Genomic DNA, 17,065 nt, shown 5'->3' with positions numbered 1-17,065 from the left:
CATCACTAAGGTGGACTCATTCCTTGTTCTTACTTCTCTGTTTTTCGTTTTCTATGTTATGTGCTTATCTATGTTTGTGTCTTCATTACATGATCATTAGTAGTTAGTAACTCTGTCTTAAAGTTATGAATGTCCTATGAATCCATCACCTCTCTTAAAATAAAAACTGTTTTAATTCAAAAGAACAAGAAGTACATGAGTTTTAAATTTATCCTTGAACTTAGTTTAATTATATTGATGTGGTGATAATGCTTCTTGTTTTCTGAATGTATGCTTGAACAGTGCATATGTCTTTTGAAGTTGTTGTTTAAGAATGTTAAATATGTTGGCTCTTGAAAGAATGATGACTAGGAGACATGTTATTTGATAATCTGAAAAATCATAAAAATGATTCTTGAAGCAAGAAAAAGCAGCAAAAAAACAAAGCTTGCAGAAAAAAAAAAAAGAAGAAAAAAAAATTAGGCGAAAAAAAAATAGAAAGAAAAAGAAAAAGCAAGCAGAAAAAGCCAATAACCCTTAAAACCAAAAGGCAAGGGCAAATAAAAAGGATCCCAAGGCTTTGAGCATCAGTGGATAGGAGGACCTAAAGGAATAAAATCCTGGTCTAAGCGGCTAAACCAAGCTGTCCCTAACCATGTGCTTGTGGCGTGTAGGTGTCAAGTGAAAACTTGAGACTGAGCGGTTAAAGTCAAGGTCCAAAGCAAAAAAAAAAAGAGTGTGCTTAAGAACCCTGGACACCTCTAATTGGGGACTTTAGCAAAGCTGAGTCACAATCTTAAAAGGTTCACCCAATTATGTGTCTGTGGCATTTATGTATCCGGTGGTAATACTGGAAAACAAAGTGCTTAGGGCCACGGCCAAGACTCATAAAGAAGCTGTGTTCAAGAATCATCATACTGAACTAGGAGAATCAATAACACTATCTGAACTCTGAGTTCCTATAGATGCCAATCATTCTGAACCTCAATGGATAAAGTGAGATGCCAAAACTATTCAAGAGGCAAAAAGCTATAAGTCCCGCTCATATGATTGGAGCTATGTTTCATTGATAGTTTGGAATTTATAGTATATTCTATTCTTTTTATCCTATTTTGATTTTCAGTTGCTTGGGGACAAGCAACAATTTAAGTTTGGTCTTGTGATGAGCGGATAATTTATACGCTTTTTGGCATTGTTTTTAGTATGTTTTTAGTAGGATCTAGTTACTTTTAGGGATGTTTTTAATAGATTTTGTGTTAAATTCACATTTCTGGACTTTACTATGAGTTTGTGTGTTTTTCTGTGATTTCAGGTATTTTCTGGCTGAAATTGAGGGACTTGAGCAGAAATCAGATTCAGAGGTTGAAAAAGGACTGCTGATGCTGTTGGATTCTGACCTCCCTGCACTCAAAGTGGATTTTCTGGAGCTACAGAACTCGAAATGGCGCGCTTCCAATTGCGTTGGAAAGTAGACATCCAGGGCTTTCCTGCAATATATAATAGTCCATACTTTGGCCAAGAATTGACGACGTAAATTGGCGTTCAACGCCAGCCTTCTGCCCAAATCTGGCGTCCAGCGCCAGAAAAGGATCCAAAACCAGAGTTGAACGCCCAAACTAGCACAGAAACTGGCGTTCAACTCCACAAATAGCCTCTGCACGTGCTACACTTAAGCTCAGCCCAAACACATACCAAGTGGGCCCCGGAAGTGGATTTATGCATCAATTACTTACTCATGTAAACCCTAGTGACTAGTTTATTATAAATAGGACCCTTTACTATTGTATAGGGCATCTTTTGATCATCTTAGGATCTTAGGATCATCTTTGAACGCCTGGTTCTTAGATCATAGGGGCTGGCCATCTCGGCCATGCCTGGACCTTTCACTTATGTATTTTCAACGGTAGAGTTTCTACACTCTATAGATTAAGGTGTGGAGCTCTGCTGTTCCTCAAAGATTAATGCAAAGTACTACTGTTTTCTATTCAATTCCTCTTATTTCGCTTCTAAGATATCCATTCGCACCCAAGAACGTGATGAAGGTGATGATTATGTGTGACGCTCATCATCCTTCCCCCTTATGAACGCGTGCCTGACAAACACTTCTGTTCTACATGAATTAAGCTAGAATGAGTATCTCTTAGATCTCCTAACCAGAATCTTCGTGGCGTAAGCTAGAATGATGGCGGCATTCAAGAGAATCCGGAAGGTCTAAACCTTGTCTGTGGTATTCTGAGTAGGATTCAATGATTGAATGACTGTGACGAGCTTCAAACTCGCGAGTGCTGGGCGTTAGTGACAGACGCAAAAGGAGGGTGAATCCTATTCCAGCATGATCGAGAACCGACAGATGAATAGCCGTGCCGTGACAGGGTGCGTGAGCATATGATTCACTGAGAGGAGGGGATGTAGCCACTGACAACGGTGATGCCCTTGCATACAGCCAGCCATGGAAAGGAGTAAGAAGGATTGAAGGAAGAAGTAGGAAAGTAGAAAAAGAAAGGGCACAGTATCTCCATTCGCTTATCTGAAATTTCTGCCAATGAACCTACATAAGTATCTCTATCCCTTTTATTGTTTATTTTAATCTAATAAAGTATCATGTTTAAATCCGCCTGACTGAGATTTGCAAGGTGACCATAGCTTGCTTCATACCAACAATCTCCGTGGGATTCGACCCTTACTCACGTAAGGTATTACTTGGACGACCCAGTGCACTTGCTGGTTAGTTGTATCGAAGTTGTGACAATTATGAATTAAGATCAAAGCACCAAGCTTTGGAGCCATTACCAGGGATTGTTCGAGCCTGGACATCACAATTTCGTGCACCAATGATCCTCTTGATTCTTTTTGTTGAGGGCTTTACTGCTGTTGAAGATGGCTCTGCCACTAATGCTCTTTTTGTTCCTCTCCTTGCTGGTGGTTTGGAAGTAGCTTTCTCCTTTCCTTTCTTGGTGGCCATCCTGAAAAAGGAAAGAGAAAGTAATGTGTAAAGTGAAGGGTTCGAGCAAGGGAGCGAATAATATGAGTGGTAATCAATGCACGGTAACGAAGGATGTCGTTAACACATGGTCTAGACTACATGTGAAAAGTTCATCAAAGGTAATATAACAAATGCATGTGATGGCAATTGAATGCGAGATGTTTATTGGCATGCCGGCAAAGGCATGAGTAGCATAGGTCAAGCATTCAATGTCCAAGTTAGATTACCAAGTCTTTCAAACTAATAACCTGTTTGTATTGACAACTCAATTAAATTAATAAAATATAAAAGGAGTTTTGTGAAAAACAGGCATTAAAGTAGTGAGTAAAAATAATGTGTAATGTCATATGAGTGTTTTCACAAACACTTGGCATGCATGTTAAATATGTTATTGGAAATAGTAAATTTAGTCATACAAGCAACCCTTTTGAAAAGTAATATATATAATTGTCAAACAATACATAATAACTCAAGCAAAATATGAAAGAAGATAATGACCCAAATAAATTTCTAACACCAATTAAAGGAATAAAAAGAAAAGTAAAAGGAAAATAGAATGTAGATAATGAAAGAAAAAAAAGAAGTAAACATAAATAAAAATAATGAAAAAATGAAAATAAAGAGAGAAAGAAAAGAACCTTGGTAATGGATGCGAAAGATAAGGAAGAAGAAGGTAAAAAGTGAGAATGGGTAGAGAAGGGGGAAGGGGGAAGAATGAAATAATAAGGGAAAAGAAAAATAATGATTTAGGAGAAGAAAAGATAAGATATTTTGGCTGATCTGGATATTCTGTACGCCGCACGTGACGCGGACGCGTGAGTGACACAGTCACATGATGTGCGATAAATACAGGTGACGCGGACGCGTGGGTCACGTGGTCGCGTGACCTGAAATGTGCGATCGGCGCGAGGGCAGCGACGCGTTCGCGCAACTCTCTGTGTTAAACACATTTTGCCAAAACTTAGGGTGACGCGTTCGCGTGGGTGACGCGATCGCGTGAATGGCCATGTTTGGAGGCCGACGCGGCTGCGTGGGGCACGCGGTTGCGTGATGAGGCTGGTGCTTCTAGTATCATTCCAGCCCAGCTTCATCGCAACTTGCTGCCATACACCTCTTTTACGTCGATTTTTAAGGTCACGCGTTCGCGTGGGTGACGCGAACGCGTGGGAGGCTTATTTTCCAAATGACGTGGCCGCGTGGGTGACGCGGACGCGTGGGCATGTTTGTGCCTAAGGCACACCTCCAGCCACGCTTTCGCGTGACTTGCTGTCCAATTCTCTTTTCTTCAAAACGCACTGGTGACGTGGACGCGTTGATGCCAAGGCATCATAGGCTAGTTTCACTAGCATTTTTCTGTTAGTTTTAGTTGTTTTATGCATTTTCTTGAGCTTAAAGTAACCAAAAATGGTTAAATGAAGAACAAAGCAATGAACCATCCAAACAACATGATTTTGATGCATATTCCATGAGTTTTAGTTATAATACTTAAATGCTATGAATGGAAGATTTCTCATGAAATTTTGCAAGACTTTGATGCAATTGTTTGAATGATTTCAGGGAAGAAGAGGCTAAGCAAGGAAGCAACAAAATCAATGAAGGAAGCTTGAATATCACATGTGGAGTTTAAGTTCCAGTTTAAGCCTAAACTGGAGCTTAAACGTCAAAATCATGAAGGATAAGAAATGCTGGAATTGAAGTTTAACCTCCAGTTTGACCTTAAACTGGAGGTTAAACGCCAGAATGAAAAGCCTCACTAAAGAAGCATTCCACGTTTAACCTCCAGTTTGACCTCAAACTGGAGGTTAAACGCCAGAATGATAATGCCACTCAGGGAGGAGTTCCACGTTTAACCTCCAGTTTGACCTCAAACTGGAGGTTAAACGCCAGAACCAGGAAGAGTACCAGGGAGCCATTCCACGTTTAAGCTCCAGTTTGACCTCAAACTGGAGCTTAAACGTGTTCGACAGCTTTTCTCCTCCAGGGTTGCTCTCTCCATTTCCACGTTTAACCTCTAGTTTGACCTCAAACTGGAGGTTAAACGTGTTCGACACCTCCAGGGCTACCATTCTAAGCTTCCACGTTTAACCTCCAGTTTGACCTCAAACTGGAGGTTAAACGTGTTCGACCTCCAGTATGCCTCCACCCTTTTCCACGTTTAACCTCCAGTTTGACCTCAAACTGGAGGTTAAACGTGTTCGACCTCCAGGGCTGCCCTTCCTATTTCCACGTTTAAGCTTCAGTTTAACCTTAAACTGAAGCTTAAACGTGTTCGACTACGTGACTCTCCAGGGCTACCTTCTTCCATTTCCACGTTTAAGCTTCAGTTTAACCTTAAACTGAAGCTTAAACGTGCTTCTACAAAAGGCCTCACTGGAAGTGTCTGGCGTTTAAGCTGCAGTTTAAGCTTAAACTACAACTTAAACGCCACTCTTGGAAAAGGTTTCTGGGCCAAAAATATTGTGATTTAAGTTAGTCTTTGAGCACAAATATTAACTTAAACTTACTTTGGTATGAAACCCAATTGAATATCATGGTTTATGGGATTGGGCCTGAAGGATTGATGAGTTTGAAATCTCAATTTATTGAGTCATGTGTCATTATTTGATTATCACTAAGTTGGCTCAATAAATGTTACAGGATTTGGATCAACAACCTCATCAAGATTATGGATCATAAACCCAAGGCAAAAGGAAAGCAAGGAGAGGCCTCAAAGCCCAAGAAGCACAACTGAAGCTCAATATAGAAAGTGTATAAATAGGATAGGAGTTAAGTTAAAGGGGACTTTTACTTTTCACTTTTAGCTAGTTTTCCTTTTCTTTGTAATTGAATTCAGAGCTATGATTCACTAAACCCCCTTTCATTGGGTTAGGGAGCTCTATTGTAATTCAATGAATCAATAATAGTTTATCTTCTTCTTCAATCTTTTCTCTTGAATTTTGTTAGAAAGCTTCTCGATCTAATTCCATTGAGTAGTTGTCTTGGGAAAGAAACTACCCATACTTGGAATCCTTCGGAGCCTTGGGAAAGGAATGGAGGATTCATGCTAGAGAAGCTTTCTCACAGTGAATTGGATTGGGGTTTGGATGGATATTGTGACATGTAATCCTACCAAATTGTGGTTCATGAAATTGTGTGGTATAATCAGTGATCAAGCATCATCTCTTCTTATGAACATTTAAACCAAGGGATTGGGAATTTGTTTGTTTTTAGAGAGAATTGGTGAGCCAAGGGATTGGGATCCAATCATATAAGATTGCCAAGCAAAATTCAATGAACGCATTGGTTGAGGAAGAGATAAACATGTTTTGATTCGGAGATCTCAATATCTCCTATAACCCAATGAATTCCCCATTTCTGATTTCCACTTTCTCTTTACATTCTGCAACTCAATTCATGCAACACCCCCATTCCCTTTTAATTTCAGCAATTTAGTTTCTGCTCTTTAATTCCTTGCAATTTAAGATTCCGCCATTTCAATTTCTTGTCATTTACTTTTCCCGCCAATTTTACATTCCGCAATTCTCATCTCAATCTTGATTTCGCTCAACTAGAACACACTTCTAATCCGAATTGCTCACTCAACCAATCCTTGTGGGATTCGACCTCACTCTATTGTGAGTTTTTACTTGACGATAACCGGTGCACTTGCCGGAAGGAATTTTGCCGATCGTGCAATTTCCTAAATCGTAGCATAACTAGTTTATGTGCATCACGCGTCAGCGACGCTGCCGTGTCGCGTGCGTTCTTTTTTTTTTTTAGAATATGCAAAATGCTCATGCAAAATATATGCAGCTATATGCAGGGATGATGAGAAGAGTCATTAACATTATAAAAATAAAGTAAAAATAAAACTAAGACTGAAACAGAACAATCATACCATGGTGGGTTGTCTCCCACCTAGCACTTTGCTTTTACGTCCTTAAGTTGGACGCTCTTTAGGCTCATTTTGCTTCTCTTGGTGGGTCTTCCAAGAGGAAAATCTCTAGTTCCTTTTGATTCTTCATCTTCTCACCATGATAAAGCTTTAGGCGATGTCCATTGACCTTTAGAAATTTGGAGTTAGTAGGATGACGCAGGTAGAAAACTTCGTATGGTTCTACCTTTTCTACTCTGTATGGACCTTCCCATCTTGATCTCAGTTTATTCGGCATGAGCCTCAGTCTGGAATTATAAAGAAAAACTAAATCCCCTGGTCTGAATTCTCTCCTTTTAATGTGCTTGTCATGGACAGCCTTCATTTTCTCCTTGTAACGCCTGGAGTTGTCATATGCTTCTAGGCGGAGGTTCTCTAGTTCTGCTAGTTGCAGCTTTCTTTCAGCACCGGCTTTCATAAGATTCATGTTGCACTCCTTCACAGCCCAGAAAGCCTTGTGTTCCACCTCTACGGGGAGGTGGCAAGCCTTTCCGTATACCAGGCGGAAGGGGCTCATCCCAATGGGTGTCTTGTACGCTGTTCTATATGCCCAGAGTGCGTCTTGTAGTCTGGCACTCCACTCCTTCCTATGGGGTTTTACTATCTTCTCTAGAATATGTTTAATCTCTCTGTTAGAGATTTCTGCTTGCCCATTGGTCTGGGGATGATAAGTTGTTGCTTCTTTGTGAATTATCCCATGCTTTTTCAATAATCCTGTTAGTCTCCTGTTACAAAAGTGGGTGCCTTGATCGCTCACGATTGCTCGTGGTGATCCAAAGCGACAGATAATATGGTTTCTAAGAAAGGAAACAACAGTGTTAGCATCATTAGTGCGGGTAGGAATTGCTTCCACCAATTAGAAACATAATCTACGGCTAACAGTATATAAGAGTAACCATTAGAATTTGGAAATGGACCCATGAAGTCAATGCCCCAAACATAAAAAATTTCACAGAAAAGCATAATCTGTTGAGGCATCTCATCCCTCTTGGATATATTACCAAACCTTTGACATGGGGAACAAGATTTACAAAATTCAGCAGCATCTTTAAAAAGAGTAGGCCACCAGAATCCACAATCTAGAATTTTTCTAGCTGTTCTTTGAGGGCCAAAATATCCTCCACTCTCAGATGAGTGGCAAGCCTCTAAAATAGACTGAAATTCTGATTGAGGCACACACCGTCTAATTACCTGGTCAGCACCGCACCTCCATAAATATGGATCATCCCATATATAATATTTGGACTTGCTTTTCAGCTTGTCTCTTTGGTGCTTAGTAAAATTTGGAGGAAAAGTGTGGCTAACTAGATAATTAGCTACAGGTGCATACCAAGGAACTACTTCAGATACTGCTTGTAAGTTATCAAATGGGAAATTATCATTTATAGGAGTGGAGTCACCCTTAATGTGCTCAAGGCGACTCAAGTGGTCTGCCACTAAATTCTGGTTACCACTCCTATCCTTAATTTCTAAATCAAATTCTTGTAGCAACAATATCTAACGTATTAGCCTTGGTTTGGACTCCTTTTTAGCTAATAAATATTTTAGAGCTGCATGGTCTGAGTACACTACTACCTTAGTACCAAGTAAGTAGGCTTGGAATTTATCCAGAGCAAAAACAATAGCAAGAAGCTCTTTTTCAGTAGTAGTATAATTAGAGTGAGCAGCATCTAAGGTCTTAGATGCATAAGCAATTACAAAAGGGTCCTTACCTTCGCGCTGAGCCAACGTTGCTCCTACTGCATGGTTGGAAGCATCACACATGATTTCAAATGGCTGGCTCCAGTATGGTCCTCTCACAATTGTAGCTTGAGTCAGGGCGGTCTTCAGCTTATCAAACGCTTGCATACAGCTTTCACTGAACTCGAACTCAATATCTTTCTACAGCAATCTGGATAAAGGTAATGCTACCTTACTGAAGTCCTTAATGAATCTCCTGTAAAAACCTGCGTGGCCAAGGAACGAACGGACTTCCCTCAAGGAGGAGGGGTAAGGTAAACTAGAAATAACATCCACCTTTGCTGGATCTACAGAAATGCCAGTATTAGACACAACATATCCTAATACAATTCCTTGTTTGACCATAAAGTGACATTTTTCAAAATTTAATACAAGGTTTGTATTAACACATCTGTCTAACACTCTAGATAAACTATCCAAGCAAAGACTAAATGAACCATCATATATGCTGAAATCATCCATAAAAATCTCTATACAGTTCTCAATAAGATCAAAGAAAAGACTCATCATGCATCTTTGGAAAGTAGCTGGTGCATTGCATAAGCCAAAGGGCATTCTCTTATAAGCATAAGTTCCAAAGGGACATGTAAAAGTGGTCTTCTCCTGATCTTCAGGAGCTATATGAATTTGAAAGTATCCTGTATAACCATCTAAAAAACAATAATGAGATTTACCTGACAGGCGATCAAGCATTTGATCAATGAATGGCAAGGGGTAATGATCCTTGCGAGTGGCTTGGTTGAGACGCCTATAGTCAATGCAAACTCTCCATGAATTCTGTACTCTAGTTGTCAGAAGCTCTCCATGCTCATTCTTTATTGTTGTGACTCCAGACTTCTTGGGTACTACTTGTACTGGTGATAAACCACTATTTTATGGTTTATCTTGTGCTCAATTGAGTGGATTTTATCAATCTTTCATACACTTATTCATATGATTTGCATGAGTTTACGTTTTCCTTCCTGATTTTGTGCTATGATTGAAAATATGCTTCTTTGGCCTTTAAATTACTAACTTTAATCCTCTCTTATTATCTTTCGATGCCATGATATGTGTGTTACGTGATTTCAGAGATTACAGGGCAGGAATGGCTTAGAGGATGGAAAGGAAGCATGCAAAAGTGGAAGGAATACAAGAAACTGAAGGAACTGCTAAAGCTGTCCAGCCTGACCTCTTGGCACTCAAATGGTCATAACTTGAGCTACAGAGGTCCAAATGAGATGGTTTCAATTGCGTTGGAAAGCTAACGTCTGGGGCTTTACAACAATATATAATTTGCCATAGCTGCTCTGAAGCCAGGCGACGCAAACACGTGGATCACACGAATGCGTGACCTGGCGAAAACCCAATCCGCGTGAACGCGTGGACGACGCCTCCGTATCACTTTGCCGCGACCTGAACATAACATAAATTGCTGGGGGCGATTTTTGGGCTATTTTTGACCCAGTTTTTGGCCCAAAAAACACATATTAGAGGCTATAAAGTGGGAGAATGCATCCATTCATGAGGAGGTCTTCCATTATTCACTTTTCATAATTTAGATGTAGTTTTTAGAGAGAGAGGTTCTCTCCTCTCTCTTAGGATTTAGGATTAGGATTCCTCTTAAAGGATTTAGGATTTCTTATTATTTCAACTTACAATTTCTTTTGAGTTCCAGGTTCAATGCTCCTTTTACTTATTTTCTCAATTTAGTTTATGAACTCTTTATGTTTAGATTGATTTTCTATTTAATATAATTTGAGGTATTTCAGAATTATGATTGATTTCCTTTATTTATATAAATAATTTAGATTTTTCCCTTTTGGCTTTGGTTGATTAATTGGTAACTCTTGAGTTGTCAAACTCATCGTGATTGATAATTGTTATCTTTGCTGATTGATTTAAATTCCTATAACTTTAGTCTTTCCTTAGGAGTTGACTAGGACTTTAGGTGTTAAATTGATTTATCCACTTGACTTATCTTCATAGTTAGAGGTTGACTTAGTGGGGAGCAAAATACAATTCTCATCACCATTGATAAGGATAACTAGGATAGGACTTCTAATTTTCATATCGTGCCAAGAGTTTTATTAGCTATTGATTTATTAATTACTGCAATCTATTTTTCTCATTCAAACCTTTTTCAAAAACCCAAAAATACTATTTTCCATAACCAATAATAAATCATACTTCCCTGCAATTCCTTGAGAAGACGACCCGAGGTTTGAATACTTCGGTTTATAAATTTTATTGAGTTTGTTACTTGTGACAACCAAACGTTTGTACGAAAGGATTTTCTGTTAGTTTAGAAGCTATACTTACAACGCGATCATATATTTGTGAATTTCTTTACCGACAGGAAATCCGAATCGTCAACTGGGCTGACCCATTCACTATCTAAAATCGGGTAAATGATATCTGCTTCAAGTAGCCTGGTCACTTCCTTCTTGACAACTTCTAAGATGGTGGGATTCAATCTTCTTTGAGGCTGACGGACAGGCTTTGCTCCCTCTTCTAAGAATATTCTATGTTCACAAACTTGGGGGCTAATGCCTACTATATCCGCCAAGCTCCATCCAATTGCATTCTTATGTTTTCTCAGCACACTGAGTAGTTGTTCTTCTTGTTGAGAAGTGAGTTCCCTTGCAATGATAACTGGGAACTTCTGCTTGTCCTCAAGGTAAGCATACTTGAGGTGTGGAGGAAAGGGCTTTAATTTTACTTTCTGCTCATAGCTAGGCTCTGGATCATCTGGGGCGGGTGATAATGGTAAAGTCTTCTCATTGTTTTCAGAAAGTGTCCCCACACTTGGACCTTGCTCCATATACTTCTCTTCTAATTTTTCCTGGTGAACTTTAGCTACAGTTTCATCAATAATGTCGCATTGGAAGATAGAATGATCTTCCGGAGGATGCTTCATAGCTTCATTTAAACTGAAACTCACTGTTCTGCCATCTATCTCAAAGGAGTAAGTTCCTGAGAATGCATCCAGCTTGAACTTTGAAGTCTTCAGGAATGGTTTTCCAAGCAGGATTGATGATGGTCTTCCTGAGTCATTGGGGGGCATTTCCAGGATGTAGAAATCAATGGGAAATGTAAGCCCCTTAATGCTCACTAGTACATCTTCAGCAATTCCAACTACTGTAATAATGCTTTTATCTGCTAACACAAAACAAGCTGCCGACCTTTTTAAGGGAGGGAGCCTCAAAGTATCATATATAGACAAAGGCATTATACTAACACATGCTCCTAAATCACACATACAGTCAGAAAATATCACACCTCCAATGGTATAGCTAACCATACATGGACCTGGATCACTACATTTTTCAGGTATACTTCCCATTAAAGCAGATATAGAACTACCTAAAGGAATAGTTTCTAATTCATTAATTTTATCTTTATGTATGCACAAATCCTTTAGAAATTTTGCGTATTTAGGTACCTGTTGAATAACATAAAAAAGGGGAACAATTACCTTGACATTTTTGAATATTTCTACTATTTTGGGGTCAAGTTCCATCTGCTTTCTGGTTTTCCTTGCAAGTTGTTGAAAGGGAATAGGAAAGGTGTGATTTGTAGCTTCAGCATCCCTTGGGGCTTCATTCTGTGGTTGAACTTCTTCTTCTTCAACTATGTCTTGTACGTCCTCTTCCTCTTCAGCATCTTCCACTTCCACCGCATCCTCTGCTGGCACGTTTTCTGGTGGGTTTGGCTCCTCATGGTTCCTCTCCTGTAATGTGGTTCCGGACCTCAAAGTGATGGCGTTGATGCCACCTTTGGGATTAGACAGTGGTTGAGAAGGGATTCCATTAGAGCTTGAAGGTTGATGTGTGGAATTAAGTGAGGAATCCATCCGGGAGACAAGAGCTTGTAAAGTGACAGTCAAGCCATTCAGACTAGAGTTCAGCTGCGCATGCATGTCTTGTTGTCCTTGCGCAAGAGAACGAAGCATCTCGTTATTTGATGAGGAATTAGAATAAGCAGTCTGAGAAACTTGTTGTTGGGTTTGCTGGGGTCCTTGTGATTGTCTTAGGTGAGGTGCCCTGTAAGGTTGGTTCTGATTCTGCTGTCTGTTGTTGTTATTGTTATTCCACCTCTGGTTTCCATTATTGTCTCTGCCTCCTCTATTAAAGTTATCCCCCCAGCCATGGTTAGAATTATCTCTTCAGCATTGGTTGGAGTTATCTTGCCATCCATGGTTATTGTTGCCACCTTGGTTGTAGTTGCCACCTTGTTGATTGTATCCTTGATTCAGGCGGTCATAGAAGTTATGAGTGGCTGCCATAGTGTTGTCTTCTTGGAGCTGTGGGCATTCATCAGTATAATGACTATAATCAGCACAGATCCCGCATACACTTTGTGGAACTAACTGTTGGCTTTGTTGTGGTGAAGGTTGAGCTTGTTGTGCTTGTTATTGATTTAACTACATCTGCTTCAGTAGGTTGGTCATTTCAGATATGCTCTGGGTGAGAGCAGTAGTTTCCTTGCTAGAGGAAATCTCTGCAACAGCTTTGGGATTGCGCCTCTATCTGTGATTCCTAGTGGACTCAGCTAAGTCGCTGATCAGTTGCCATGCTTCATCTGCGGTTTTGTACTTTTTCAAAGAACCATTACTGGCACCTTCCAGTGTAGTCTTATCCTGGGGGTTCATGCCTTGAGTGAAGTAGCTGATCAATACTAGTTTACCAATAATGTGATGGGGACATGCATCTAGGAGATTGTTGAAGCGCTCCCAATATTCATAGAGAGTCTCTGATTCACCTTGAACAATGCAGGAGATCTCTTTTCTCAGTCTATCTGTGACTTCAGCTGGGAAGTATTTTTCCAAAAATTCTCTTTTGAGTGTATCCCAGTTGGTAACAGTTGCTTCAGGTTGGGAGTAGTACCACTCCCTCGCCTTTCCCTCAAGAGAAAACAGAAAGTGGTTAACAGAATAGAAGTTTCATCTGCACCATGACTCCTAACAGTAGAACAGGCTGTCTGGAAATCCCTAAGGTGCTTGATAGGCTCTTGAGCAGGTAAGCCATGAAACTTGGGCATCAAGTTGATCAGTGTGGTTTTTAGTTCAAAATCTGCAGCTGGAGTCGGGTGATGCACTTGATACGGCTGTAGTGTAAAATCTGGGGCTCCTGCCTCCTGGAGAGTAATCCTTCTAGGTGCTGCCATGTTTTCTGCACATAAATCAACTGGATTAGTAGTAAATGAGCTTGTCTCGCTCTTAGGTGGCGGTTCATATTCGCCCTCAGATGAGACTGGTGAATTGATAATAATCACTTCACTACCCTTAGAGGCTAATCGACGTCGAGTTCGTCTAATATGTGAAAGAGTTCTTTCAATTTTAGGATCAAATGGGACTAAACTCGGATCAGGCAATGAACGCGTCATTCAATGAGGAAGACATGTAACTCATGGTAATAGAAATAAAAATAAAATATGCAAATAAAAATAAAATATATACACTAATTAATAATTTAGCACACTATTGCAACTCCCCAGCAACGGCGCCAAAAATTGATGCGTGGCAGAAGTTAACCAATTTAGAGATTCCAATTAAGAGGACAGCATTGTACGTATAGCTCTTAACCGGCTAAGATCTGCCTCACCAATTTAAAAGGGGTTGTCACTAATTTTAGAAATAAAATACTGGGAGTATGAGTCCCAGGTCGTCTCCCAACGAGTTGCAGGAAAGAGTGCTAATTTATTAGTTAGAAAATTCCCAGAAAGTTGAGTTTGATAATGAGTAATTAAAATAATTGTGAATTAAAGCAATAAAAATAAACTAAGAATAGTTATTGATACTCTGAATAAAGGGCCTTGACTGGGGGAATAATTAAATGGAATTTTTATCCTTGTTTGAATCTTCTCAAGTGTAGTGTAGTGTAAAAAGGTTGTTGTTCTCACTCGGTTACCCCTTACTAAATAAGGAAAAGTATGGTGATTAAACTAACTCTCACCCTCAATTCCTAGTCCTCTCCCTTAGGGAGGTCTAGTGTTAGTAGGTATGGAATTAGCTAACAACGTCCAATTCAACCAAGCACTTGAGCATTCCAACTCAAGTATCTCATTTTAATCAACCCCATGTCAAGTAGAAATTTTACTCCATTGACATGAAAGAAATAATCATAAAAATATGAGAAGACATAATTAAATAAAATAAAATAGAGAATTAAAATTAATTAAAATAAAAATAACTTCATATATTAATAAATTCAAAACGCAACATAATTATCTGAACATAGTCAATGAGTAATTAATTAAAAATAAGGGGGTAAAGAAACAAACTAAAGTAATGTCTTCGACGGAGGTAATGGCTCTTCAACATCCACAATCCAAGGCAAAAGCATAAACTATCAATGTAACACTAATCTAGATTCAGATCTAAAACTAAGAGTAATCCTAATGTGTAGAATCTGAATGTGTGTGGATGCGTCCTTGAGTTTCTACATGTTCCCTAGGTTTAGTCTGTGTTTCTGGGCCGAAAATTGGGTCAAAATGCGGCCCGAAATCGCCCCCAGCGAATTCTGTTATTTCTGCAGATCGCACGGGTCACGCGTACGCGTCATCCACGCGTTCGCGTCATTCAGCGTTTTTCCTTGCCATGCATTCGCGTGGTTCACGCGTTCGCATCATTCGTGCAGACTCCAATCCACGCGTTTACATCAGGCACGCATCCGCGTTGTTGCGAATTCTCCAATTCACGCGTTCGCGTGGCCATGCGCTCGCGTCATTGCTCGCTGGTCATCTCCTTAGTTTCTTGTGTTCCTTTCATTTTTGCAAGCCTCCTCTCGAATTTCCAAGTCATTCGTGCCCTATGAAGCCTGAAACACTTAACACACAGATCACGGCATCGAATGGGATAAATGAGAATTAAAATACATAATTAAAAGTCTCTAGGAAGCAAGTTTTCAACCATGGAGTGATTTTGGGAAGAAATTGTAAATACATGCTTATCATATGAATAAGTGGGTAAGGATTTGATAAAACCACAAAATTAAACACAATATAAATTATAAAATAATGGTTTATCATCCATTCTTTGCTTCGGATTAGAAGGCCCAAAACTGGCATCCAACGTCAGCCACCTGCCCCCTTCCAGGCGTCCAGCGCCCAAAGAGCGGAGACCAATGTACAAATGCCCAAAGTGGACCCCCTAGCTGGCGTTCCACGCCTAAGAGACCTCATAGCATGTGGATCTCATCAAAGCTCAGTCCAAACACTCACCAAGTAGGCCCCAAAAGTGGATTTTAGCACTAAATAGAATGTTTTACCCTTACTAGTCATCTGTTTAGTATTTAAAGTGTATTTTACATAATCATTGGAACAACATATATACTACCATACAACCATTATTCACGTTTTACATAGTGTTTTACCATCATACATGTTTATCATTGTATTTTACCTCAGTATGAGTTTCTAAACCTCCTAGTTTGAGGGGAGGAGCCCTGCTAAGTCTTATGAATTAATAAAAGTATTACTATTTCTTCTCTGATCCGTGTTTGATCTATCTCTAAGATGTATATCCAATCTTCATCGTGGTGAATAGGATGATCTGACAAATTAGCTCTGTTCATTGCATTAAGATGAACGTGCCTGACAAACACCCGCATCCACTTGGGTTCGTGTGAATACGTGACTGGAAAGCACGAGCCAACAGCTATGTTTATACATCTCTCAGACGGTTAATCCACGATTTTGTTGGGGACTTCTCAAGATACCAATTCGGTCAATTTTTGGGGAGATTAGGGTCTCCGTAGTATAGGCTAGAATCCAAAAAAGCAGCGTTCTCGATCCGAAAGATTCGACCTTGTCTGTGGCGTTTTGAGTAGGATCGCCAAAAGAATGACTTGCTAAACGCTTCACTCTTCGTCAGATTGGATGACCATGACTAATGGTGTTTAATCTATAGCAGAGGAGATCAATGACCACGGCCCTATGGCATTGATCACATACAGCCTACCATAGAAAAAGATCATTCACAAGCAGAGAAGACAATAGTACCAGAGTTAATTCAGAAAAGCAAAGCAACTCCAATCCTTAGCTCTATTCCTCTCACTGATTTAATCCAACTGGTTTTATCCCTTTCAACTCAATTCTTTAACTTTATTACAATTTGGTATTCCTTTCACAATCAACAACTCCTTTTGATCTGCCAGACTAAGAGATGCAAGATAACCATAGATTGCTTCAAACCACAATCCTCGTGGGATCGACCCTAACACGCTCAGGTATTACTTGGACGACCCAGTATAGTTGCTGGTACAACAGTGTGAAGGTGTGGGGATTTGTGCTACCAAGAAGACAACATGGTTGATTATATTTCTACTGTACCCCATCAAGCAAGAATTTCTTTTGGATATGCTGACATGGAATTCTAATAATACGTCATGATATCATTTTTTTCAAAAGTTTAAGCTGATAGAAAGAGACAACATGAATATTTATATTTCTAACACGAGTAATATCTC

The 17,065-nt window shown here is 39.7% G+C and overlaps 1 protein-coding gene and 1 non-coding gene across 2 annotated transcripts in view; both read left to right on the top strand.

The window, feature by feature from the left end:
- LOC107633033 (AP2-like ethylene-responsive transcription factor PLT1) overlaps positions 1-17,065 on the top strand; it is a gene marked incomplete at its 5' end in the record, with an annotated part of 80,944 nt that overhangs the window by 11,904 nt on the left and 51,975 nt on the right. The gene's annotated exons all lie outside the window — the stretch shown is intronic.
- LOC148570452 (small nucleolar RNA R71) lies at positions 13,286-13,392 on the top strand. Its single transcript, XR_015908436.1, has one exon. It is a non-coding gene; the product is annotated as a small nucleolar RNA R71 (small nucleolar RNA).

This window comes from Arachis ipaensis, chromosome B3 (assembly GCF_059453495.1).
Source record: "Arachis ipaensis isolate K30076 ecotype BB chromosome B3, ASM5945349v1, whole genome shotgun sequence".
Lineage (NCBI taxonomy): Eukaryota > Viridiplantae > Streptophyta > Magnoliopsida > Fabales > Fabaceae > Arachis > Arachis ipaensis.
Note: the sequence above shows the minus strand (reverse complement) of the source record. Positions and strands in the feature narration are given on the sequence as shown.